Source organism: Myotis davidii, unplaced genomic scaffold (assembly GCF_000327345.1).
Source record: "Myotis davidii unplaced genomic scaffold, ASM32734v1 scaffold534, whole genome shotgun sequence".
NCBI lineage: Eukaryota > Metazoa > Chordata > Mammalia > Chiroptera > Vespertilionidae > Myotis > Myotis davidii.
In genome coordinates, this window is record NW_006286678.1 from 4,842,210 (window position 1) to 4,851,957 (window position 9,748).

A 9,748-nucleotide genomic window follows, 5' to 3' on the forward strand; every position below is an offset into this window, starting at 1 on the left:
CATCACTTGAGCCCCTGAATCAACCCATGCCAGATCCACCCTAAACTTTGGGTTACAGGAAACAATAAATTCTATGTTTCTTAAAATGGCTGATGTTGCTTCCAATTCAAAAGGTTCAGTAAATGGTATATTAGAAACTCTTTTTAACTGATTGACCAACACTTTCCATGCCTTATGTAAAATATACCGATTTATACCTTCATATACTGAACACTCACAGCCAATAGGCTGCTTTCTGACACTTTTGTCCCCAAATCTGTTTATATTAGTTGTACTTATTACTATAATTATGTTATTTGATTAAATATTAAGTAAACTGCAGAAATACAAGTGCGAAAGGAAAGATAGTTCCTGGTCCTATGAAAACTAAAATAAATGCTTTAGAAAGACTTGATAAAAACTGAGTATTTCAAAATTGCTTTTGCATTAGATAGGGATACATACATAGTTAAAAATGAAGCAATAAAAACATGGGTAGGTTTTGCATTTAGCTTTGGAAGGGTCTTTAAATTCTTTTTTCCCCTCTAAAGAAAGCAATGCTAGAAATAGTGGGTGATTCATATTGGGTGAGAAAGGGACCATTAATCTATATATATAAAAGCCTAATATGCTAAGTGTCTGACCAATTGGTCAACCTTTTGGTCGACAGCTCAACCAGTCGCTATGACGTGCACTGACCACAAGGTGGCAGACGCTCTGACTGTAGGTAGCTTGCTGCTGGGGCCTGGCCAATCAGGACTGGGCAAGATGGGCTGGACACAGCCTGGAGCCCTCCCACGGTCCCTCTCCGGCCTCTAAAATATTTCTTCTAATTAATTTTCTTTCAATGTGCATGAATTCATGCACCAGGCCTCTAGTTATCTCATAAGAAGCCTTGTAGCTTCCACTGAGATACTTGAAGCATTTGCTCTGTGGGAAGCCAGGCACTATGTAAAAAGTCTATCTATCCTAAGACTAACTACCATGCTGTTAGGAAGCCCAAGCCAGCTGCATTGAGAGAGAAGAAAACAAGGAAGAGAGAGAGAAGCCCTGCTAACTTCTGTCTAGTCCAGTCATCTCAGCTTAGGTATTAGACAAGTGAGTGATGAAACCATCTTAGCTACCAGCCCAGTTGAGCTTTCAGAGGACTCCATCTGATTGTAACCATATTAGAGATTCTGTGTGAGAACCACCCAACTGAGCCAGCTTGTTCTACCCACAGAACCATCAAAAATAACAAGTTACTGTTTTAAGCCATTTAATATTTGGTTGGTTTGTTATACTGCAATAGGTAACCAGTCTTTTCTGGGTGAAAGGAGAGAATTACAAGAAAAGGGAGGTGGCCTCTAATGTCAGATATTATAAAGAGATCATGAAGGGTGAGAAAAAGCCATTGTATTTCTCAATTGAGAAGCCACTGTTGTCCTTCAAACATTGCAGTTTCAATAGAACGGTGGGAACAAAAGGCAAATTGGAAGTGTTCACAGGGCAAGTAAGTGGTAGGAAATAGATACAATGGTAGATTGGTGATTTTTCTTCCTTTTTTGAATAGTTTAACATTCACTGATGATCCTTGCTTGAATTAGTTTATTTCATTGGAGATTGCAAAATGGCGATTTCCTATTAGTCCTATATTCATTAGCTGATGGTCTTCTGTAAAGAAGAGTTTCCCCTTGTCAATTGGGGCTGAACCTAATTTCTTCATAAAATGGCAGGCTAACTGCTTCATTCTTTCTATGTAATAACCAATTTCCCGACCAAATAAAAAAGTCAGCATCATAGTATTTCCATTGGTAGCAAATGAGTTTTTTCTCCTTTCTCTCTCTGAGTATCATATGGACTCATGTGTGGACCCATGTATCACCTTTATTCAATGTGTTACAATCAATTACAGATTAAATTAGTCTTTAAAGAAACAATGGGGGGTAGGGATAAAGACGTGATCAGAAAATTCTTGGAAGAATACAGTAGTTAAAGAAACACACATTTATCCTTGTTAGTAATAAAAAAATGAAAACCAAAACTATATAAAAGAGAAAAAAACTGTAAAACATCCAATTCTACTACTGGATATATAACCCAAAGAAAGTCTCACACAGATCCCATGAAAGGAGTGTTTAGAGATAGTCACAGCAGTGTTGTTTTGGTTATGGGGAGTTGGAGATAATTTGGGTACCCATAATTGAAGAAGTCAAAATGTGGTGGATGCCCCAAGCACTCTATAGACTCAATGCAATCCCCATTAAAATACTAACAGCATAGCCCCAGCTGGTTTGGCTCAATTAATGGAGTGGCCTGCGGACTGAAGGGTCCTGGGTTTGATTCCAGTTGGCACGTGCCCAGGTTGCGGGCTTGATCCCCAGTGGGGGGCATGCAGGAGGCAGTCAATCAATGATTCGCTCTCATCATTGATGTTTCTTTCTCTCTCTCTTTCTCCCTCTCCCTTCCTCTCTGAAATCAATAAAAATATATTAAATAAACAAACAAAAACAACGACATACTTCACAGATCTAGAATAAACTCTGCAAAAATTTATATGGAATTAAAAAAGACCTCAAATAGCCACAGCAATCCTGAGAAAGAAGAACAAAATTGGAGGGATCATAATACCAAATATCAAGCTATCTTACAAAGCCACTGTTCTCAAAACTGCCTGGTACTGGCACAAGAACAGACATATAGACCAATGGAACAGAACAGAGAACCCAGAAATCAACCCAAGCCATTATGCTCAAATAATACTAGTATTTGACAAAGGAGGCAAGAGCATAAAATGGGGTCAAAATAGTCTCTTTAATAAATGGTGTTGGGAAAATTGGACAGATACATGCAAAAAAATGAAACTAGATCACCAGTACACAAAAGTAAACTCCAAATGGATAAAAAACTTAGACACAAGACGGGAAAGCATAAAAATCTTAGCAGAACCCATAGACAGCAAAATATCAGACATATCTCATAGCAAGATGTTTATTGATACATCTCATACGACAATGGAAACTAAGGAGAAAATAAACATGGGACTACATCAAAATAAAAAGCTTCTGCACAGCAAAAGAAACTATCAACAAAACAAGACAGCACACTGAATGGGAGAACATATTTGCCAGTGTTACATTCGATAAGGGTTTAATCTCCAAAATTTATAGGGAACTTATACAGCTTAACAAAAGGAAGATAAACAATCTAATTTAAAAAAATAGGCAAAGAACCTAAATAGAGACTTTCGAAAGTGGACATACACAAGGCCAAGAGATATATGAAAAAAAAAATGTTCAAAGTCACTAATCATCTGAGAGATGCAAATCAAAACAACAATGAGGTACCATTTCACACCTGTCAGAATGCCACATTCATGATTTGGAGACTATAGTTATCTTCTACATTAAATAAAAATTAGGAAAAGACTTATAAATTAAATAATATTAAAAGTAAAGACTTGTCTTTATCAAAAGTTACCATTATGAAATTTCAAAAAGAAAAACCTCAATGGGACATATTTGTCACACATACTTGAAAAAGGGCTTAAACCCAGTTACATAAAGTCCTTCTATAAATCAGTTAGAAAAGTTAAGTACCTACCCATCAGCAGATGAGTGGTACATCTACACAATGGAATACTACACCACTATAAAAAAGAAAGAACTCTTTCCATTTGCAACAGCATGGATGGATCTGGAGAGCATTATACTAAGAGAAATAAGCCAGTCAGAGAAATATAAATATCACATGATCTCACTCATTTGTGGAATATAATGAACAACATAAACTGATGAACAAAAATAGATCCAGAGACATAGAAGTACCGAACAGACTGTCAAACCTCACAGGGAAGGCAGAGGAGAGTAAGGAAGGGGGTGTAAGAGATCAACCAAAGGACTTGTATGCATGCATGTAAGCATAACCAATGGACACAGACAATAGGGGGGTGAGGGCCAGTGCTGAGAGGTGGGAGAGGGCTGGGAAAGGTCAATGGGGGAAAAGGAGACTTTCAATAATAAAGAATTTAAATAAAAAATATTGTGGTGGCCTTGGCCAATTTGGTTCAGTGGATAGAGCATCGGCCCATGGACTGAAGGGTCCCAGGTTTGATTCCGGTCAAGGGCATATACCTCTGTTGCAGGTTCCCCGGCCCTGGTCAGGGTACATGCAGGAGGCAACCAATCAATGTGTCTCTTTCACATCGATGTTTCTCTCTGTCTCTCCCTTTCTCTTCTACTTTCTCTAAAAATCAATGGAAAAATATCCTCGAGTGAGGATTAACAAACAAACAAACAAACAAAAACAGCAAAAAGTAATGTTGTGGACAGAGTACAGCGCAGTAGTTAGAAGCAATGGACAAAATCTTAAATACCTGTTGCTAAAAGAAAGAAAAAAAATATTTATCTTACAATACTATAAGAAAAAATATACACATTTAAAACAATAATACAAATTTTAAATAAGCACCTACAAATAAAAGTATATACACTAGCCCTAGCCGGCTTGGCCCAGTGGATAGGGCATCAGCCTGTGGACTAAAGGGTCCCAGGTTCAATGCCAGTCAAGGTCACATGCCTGGGTTGCGGGCTCGATCCCCAGTGTGGGGCGTGCAGGAGGCAGCCAATCAATGATTCTCTTTCATCATTGATGTTTCTATCTCTCTTTCTCCCTTCCTTTCTGAAATCAATAAAGAAATACATATTTTTTAAAAATATATTTTATTGATTTTTTACAGAGAGGAAGGGAGAGAGATAGAGAGTCAGAAGCATTGATGAGAGAGAAACATCGATCAGCCGCCTCCTGCACATCCCCCACTGGGGATGTGCCCGCAACCCAGGTACATGCCCTTGACCGGAATCGAACCTGGGACCTTTCAGTCCACAGGCCAACGCTCTATCCACTGAGCCAAACTGGTTTCGGCAATACATATTTTTTAAAAAGAGTATATACACTAAACACACTTGGATGATTTCCTATGGTGTGAAAGGGAAACGAGATCGGAGGATATGAATAAAAGAGAATAATAAATATATAAGTAAAACCAATGCCAGAGGCTTTGGAAGTGAGGAACAGGATCAAGTCCATCCCACATATTTACATAAAAATAAATAAGTTATTAAATACTTTGTTACAATCATTCTGGAAATTAAAATCTTTAAAAACATTGGCCTAGCAATCCTATTTTTATTTTTTTATTCTATTTTTTTAATATATTTTATTGATTTTTTACAGAGAGGAAGGGAGAGAGATAGAGAGCTGGAAACATCGATGAGAGAGAAACATCGACCAGCTGCCTCCTGCACACCTCCCACTGGGGATGTGCCCGCAACCCAGATACATGCCCTTGACCGGAATCGAACCTGGGACCTTTCAGTCCGCAGGCAGACGCTCTATCCACTGAGCCAAACCGTTCTCGGCCTATTTTTAGAATAGAAACTCGTGTTTATTAGCATTATAACAGTGAGAAAAACAGCCAGCCCTCATCCACACCCTACAATATACATTGACAGTTTTTTCAGGGAAATCTCAGAGGTGTTTCACAGGTACTTGTGATGTCCTTGTGAACAAGTCTGGTTTTGGTGGTTAACTTCATCTTCTGCTCCAGCCCCTTCCATTTGGCACAATTTCCACTGCCTTTGCTGGGCGTGGTTACGGCTGTCAGTCATTGAGTTCTACTTTATCTGGAGTTCTTCAGTTGCTAAGGCTGCAGGGTGTTATTCTGTGGCATAGCAGAGACTATTTTGCTCTTCCTTTGGTTTTACATCATAACTATTTGAAGTCTATCATCCTTTTACAATTTTCCAGGAAATAACTGTTTCAGTATTTTCTCTTTTTTTATTTTTTAAATTAATTGAGAGAGAGAGCTGAAGCCCAGGGAGTTGGGGGTAGAGAATCATCAATTTGTTGTTCCACCCATTTGTGAATTCACTGGTTGATTTTCTGGCCAGGGATCGAAACTGCAACCTTGGTGAATCAGGAGGACACTCTAACCAACTGAGTTTAACTGGCCAGGGCTTCAGTATTTCCTTATAATCTCTCTTCTCTACTCCCACCCCAACTAATTGCAAACCAAGCTGGAATGCAAATACATGAGCTTGAAAATGAAATGAGAAATGGAAATCAAAACCACAATGTGATACCACTTCACACCCATTAGGTTCACTAATATAAAAATAGAAAAAGAAGTTGATGAGGATGTGGAGAAATTGAAACCCTTGTGATTGCTGGTAGGAATGGAAAATGGTGCATCCACTATGGAAAATTGGTGGTTCCTCTAAAAGTTAAGCACAAAATTACCATATGATACAGCAATTCCACTCGTTGGTGGAATTCAAAAGAATTGAACGCAGGGACTCAAAAAGATACCAATGTTCATAGCAGTATTATTCACAATAACTAAAAGGTGGAAACAACATAAAAGTCCATTGATGGATGGATGGATAAACAAAATGTGGTATATACATAAAATGGAATGTTATTCAGCTTTAAAAAGGAATGAAATTCAAATACATGGTTAAACCATAAAAACAGCCGAAACCGGTTTGGCTCAGTGGATAGAGCGTCGGCCTGCGGACTGAAAGGTCCCAGGTTCGATTCCAGTCAAGGGCATGTACCTGGGTTGTGGGCACATCCCCAGTAGGAGATGTGCAGGAGGCAGCTGATCGATGTTTCTCTCTCATCGATGTTTCTAACTCTATCTCTCTCTCCCTTCCTCTCTGTAAAAAATCAATAAAATATATTTTTAAAAAACCATAAAAACATTACCCTAGGTGAAATAAACCAGACACAAAAAGACAAATATTGTATGATTCCATTTGTATGAGATACCTATAATAGGCAAATACATTGAGATAGAAAGTGGAATAGAGGTACCAGGGGATTGGGGGGAGGGGAGAATGAGAGTTATTTAATAGGTACACAGTTTTTGTCTGGGATAATGAAAAAGTTCTGGAAATGAATGGTGGTGATGGTTGAATAACATTGTAAATGTGGTTGCTATGAAATAAATTTTGTGTCCCATCCCCTTCCCCCACTCATGTTGAAGTCCTACCCCCTAATGTGACATTTGGAGATGAAGCCTTTGGAAAATTAGGCTTTGAGGTCATGAAGGTGGGGGCCTCAAGATGAGATTAGTAGTCTTATAAGAAGAGAGACCATAGAGTTTGCTCTCTTCTCTCCCTATCAAGTGAGCACACAGAATTCCGCCATTTATAAGCCAGGAAGAGATCTCTCACCAGAAACCAAACATCTTGATCTTGAATTTCAGGCCTTCAGAACCGTGAGAAAATAAATTTCTGTTGTTTCAGCCAGCAGCCTATGGTGTTTTGTTATGGCAGCCTGAGCTAAAGACAGGAGTTAATGCTACTGAATTGCATACTTGCGAATGGTTAAAATGATAAAATGATGTTATGTATATTTTAGCCACAATTAGAATGGAAACAAGATGTGAAATGGGCAATTCTGCTATCTTGCATCGCCTTTGCAAATCTCTGGATGCCAATCTCAGAAGGGCATTAGTAACTGTACTAGTATACTAGTGGCTCTAGTCCAATTCCCTCAGCTCTTCTGCCTTACATGGATGAAGACAGTGAGGGTCATAGAAATGAACTGATTGAACTAGGATCATAGTTCTTTGTTCCTCATCCTGTATTCCCTGTCTTTAGGGATGGCACCACTATCACCCAGTTGCCTACGTCCAGAATCTTTGTTATCCTTGATTCTCGCTCATTGTCCTCAACAGCTACATGTCTTGGTGATTCTACCACCTTAGTATTTCTCTATTCCTACCATCTTTGCATCAGTTTGGGTCCCTTTCATCCCTTGCCTAATAGCTTTTTAACCACTTTTACTGCTTCTCTTCTTGTTCCTCTCCAATACATTTTCTACACAGCAGCCAGAGTCTTTCCAAAATTCAATCTGATCACATCATTCTCTCCCTAAACCCTTTAATAGCTTCCTTCAGTTACTTGTGTTAAGTTCAAATGTCTCAACATGGCATTCAAGTCTTTTTACGGTCATCTGGTCTCCTCTCAACTCTCCACTCTGACCTCTCCACTCATTGCCCAGGCAATATACTTCAGCCCTATTGAACGTGTGGTTTCCTGAACACACCAGGCCCGTCTCTCTTCCTGACCCTTGCTGGAGGATGGAAATTTTCAGAGCTAAACGTCACAGCCCACATGGATATGGTCCATTCTTTCTTTTGTACCCCTTAATTGGCAAGATGAGGTGGCCCAAGACCTGGTCTGGCTCTCTCCTTTTTTCCTTCAGGTGGGTCCTTTGGTTACCGACTACAATTGCTTGCTTGCCCCTTTTCTTCTACGGCCGGTGGGCAAGGCATCTGACTAACTTAAGAGTTGTTAAGAGCTGAAACTGGGGTTTGAGCTTTGGGGTGGAAACATTTTATTCAATGTTGCTGAGACCTATCAAAGGAGATAAATATGCCACAGTTGATGGGCATTCTACAGTGGGCACTGGGACCGAAGCCCCACGTAGTAATACGATGTTACCTGCCTCTTCTGTAACCAGAAAGTCAAGGATGGGATTCAGGAAATATTAAGTTCCTTGACCAATAATAATATTAAAGTCTTCCCAGCCCACTGTCTCCCAACCTGCTCTACCTGATAAACTCTTACTCATTCTTAAGTTATCGTCTAAGAATATATCTCACCATCCTCCTCCTCCAAGATTTGTAAAGTCTTTGAATGCTTGGACTGTATGTCTTCATCATTGTATCCCCCCACTTCCTGGCATTGCTGATGACCCTATGAGTGAAAGGTCACGCCCCTATTAAGTGTCAGGGTGGAGTTTGAAATGTGTGTTTTTTAAATATGTTTTATTGATTTTTTTACAGAGAGGAAGGGAGAGGAATAGAGAGAAACGTCGGTCAGCTGCCTCCTGCACACCCCCAACTGGGGATGTGCCCTTGACCGGAATCGAACCTGGGACCCTTCAGTCCATAGGCCCATACTCTATCCACTGAGCCAAACCGATTAGGGCCAAATGTTTGTTGCTAAAGATTCATCTCTCATGGGGTCAGCCTACTTCTGCAGCACTTTGCCTTGTCAGTCTGTGGCTCTCTCTCTCCTCAGTCCCCAGCTGGTGGCTGCATGTAGGGGAAGGCTGAGGATAATACTGTTATTGAAATGATGTAGTCAGCAGTCTAGCTGCACCCTCACCCACGTGGCTGTACTTGCAGGCACTCCTGCACATGGCTGAGTTTTTGTTTTGTTTTTTCTCTCCCCTATGGCTTCCATATGAGAGTCAGAGAAACACGAAAAGGAAATGGGTTCAGGGACCAACATCCCATCCAAGAAGAGGAGGCTGCCCCGGGGGCCATGAATCTGCAGAATCCCCCCCGGAGGAGAACTGTCAGCACAGCTCCGAAGGCTGTCCTCACCTCTCCGCCGCTCCCCGTGGGAGGGCAGGCCCAGCGGGGTTGGACGGGTTCCCGTCGGTCTTTACAAGGGCGTTTAAAGCACGAAAAGGGAGAGCAAGTCGGAGAACGGGGCCGGGCCCGAGCCACGCTGGCTGCCGTCCCTAATCGAGGACGGTCTCTGGACTCGGAGAAGGCGAGGCGTCTCCCCTCGGCCGGGGCTGCCTCCGCGGTCCCCTCGGGTCCGGGCAACGGACTGATCACCGAGACGGAGCCGACGAAGGAACAGTTTGTCTCCTAAGTGTGGGAAAGGGAGAAACTTTAAGGAAACAGTCAAGAGAGGAGACTGCGCCTACGGTGTGGGGGGAGGAGGAGAAGGGAGGCCGGCGACCAGCAACCACCCCCATCCCC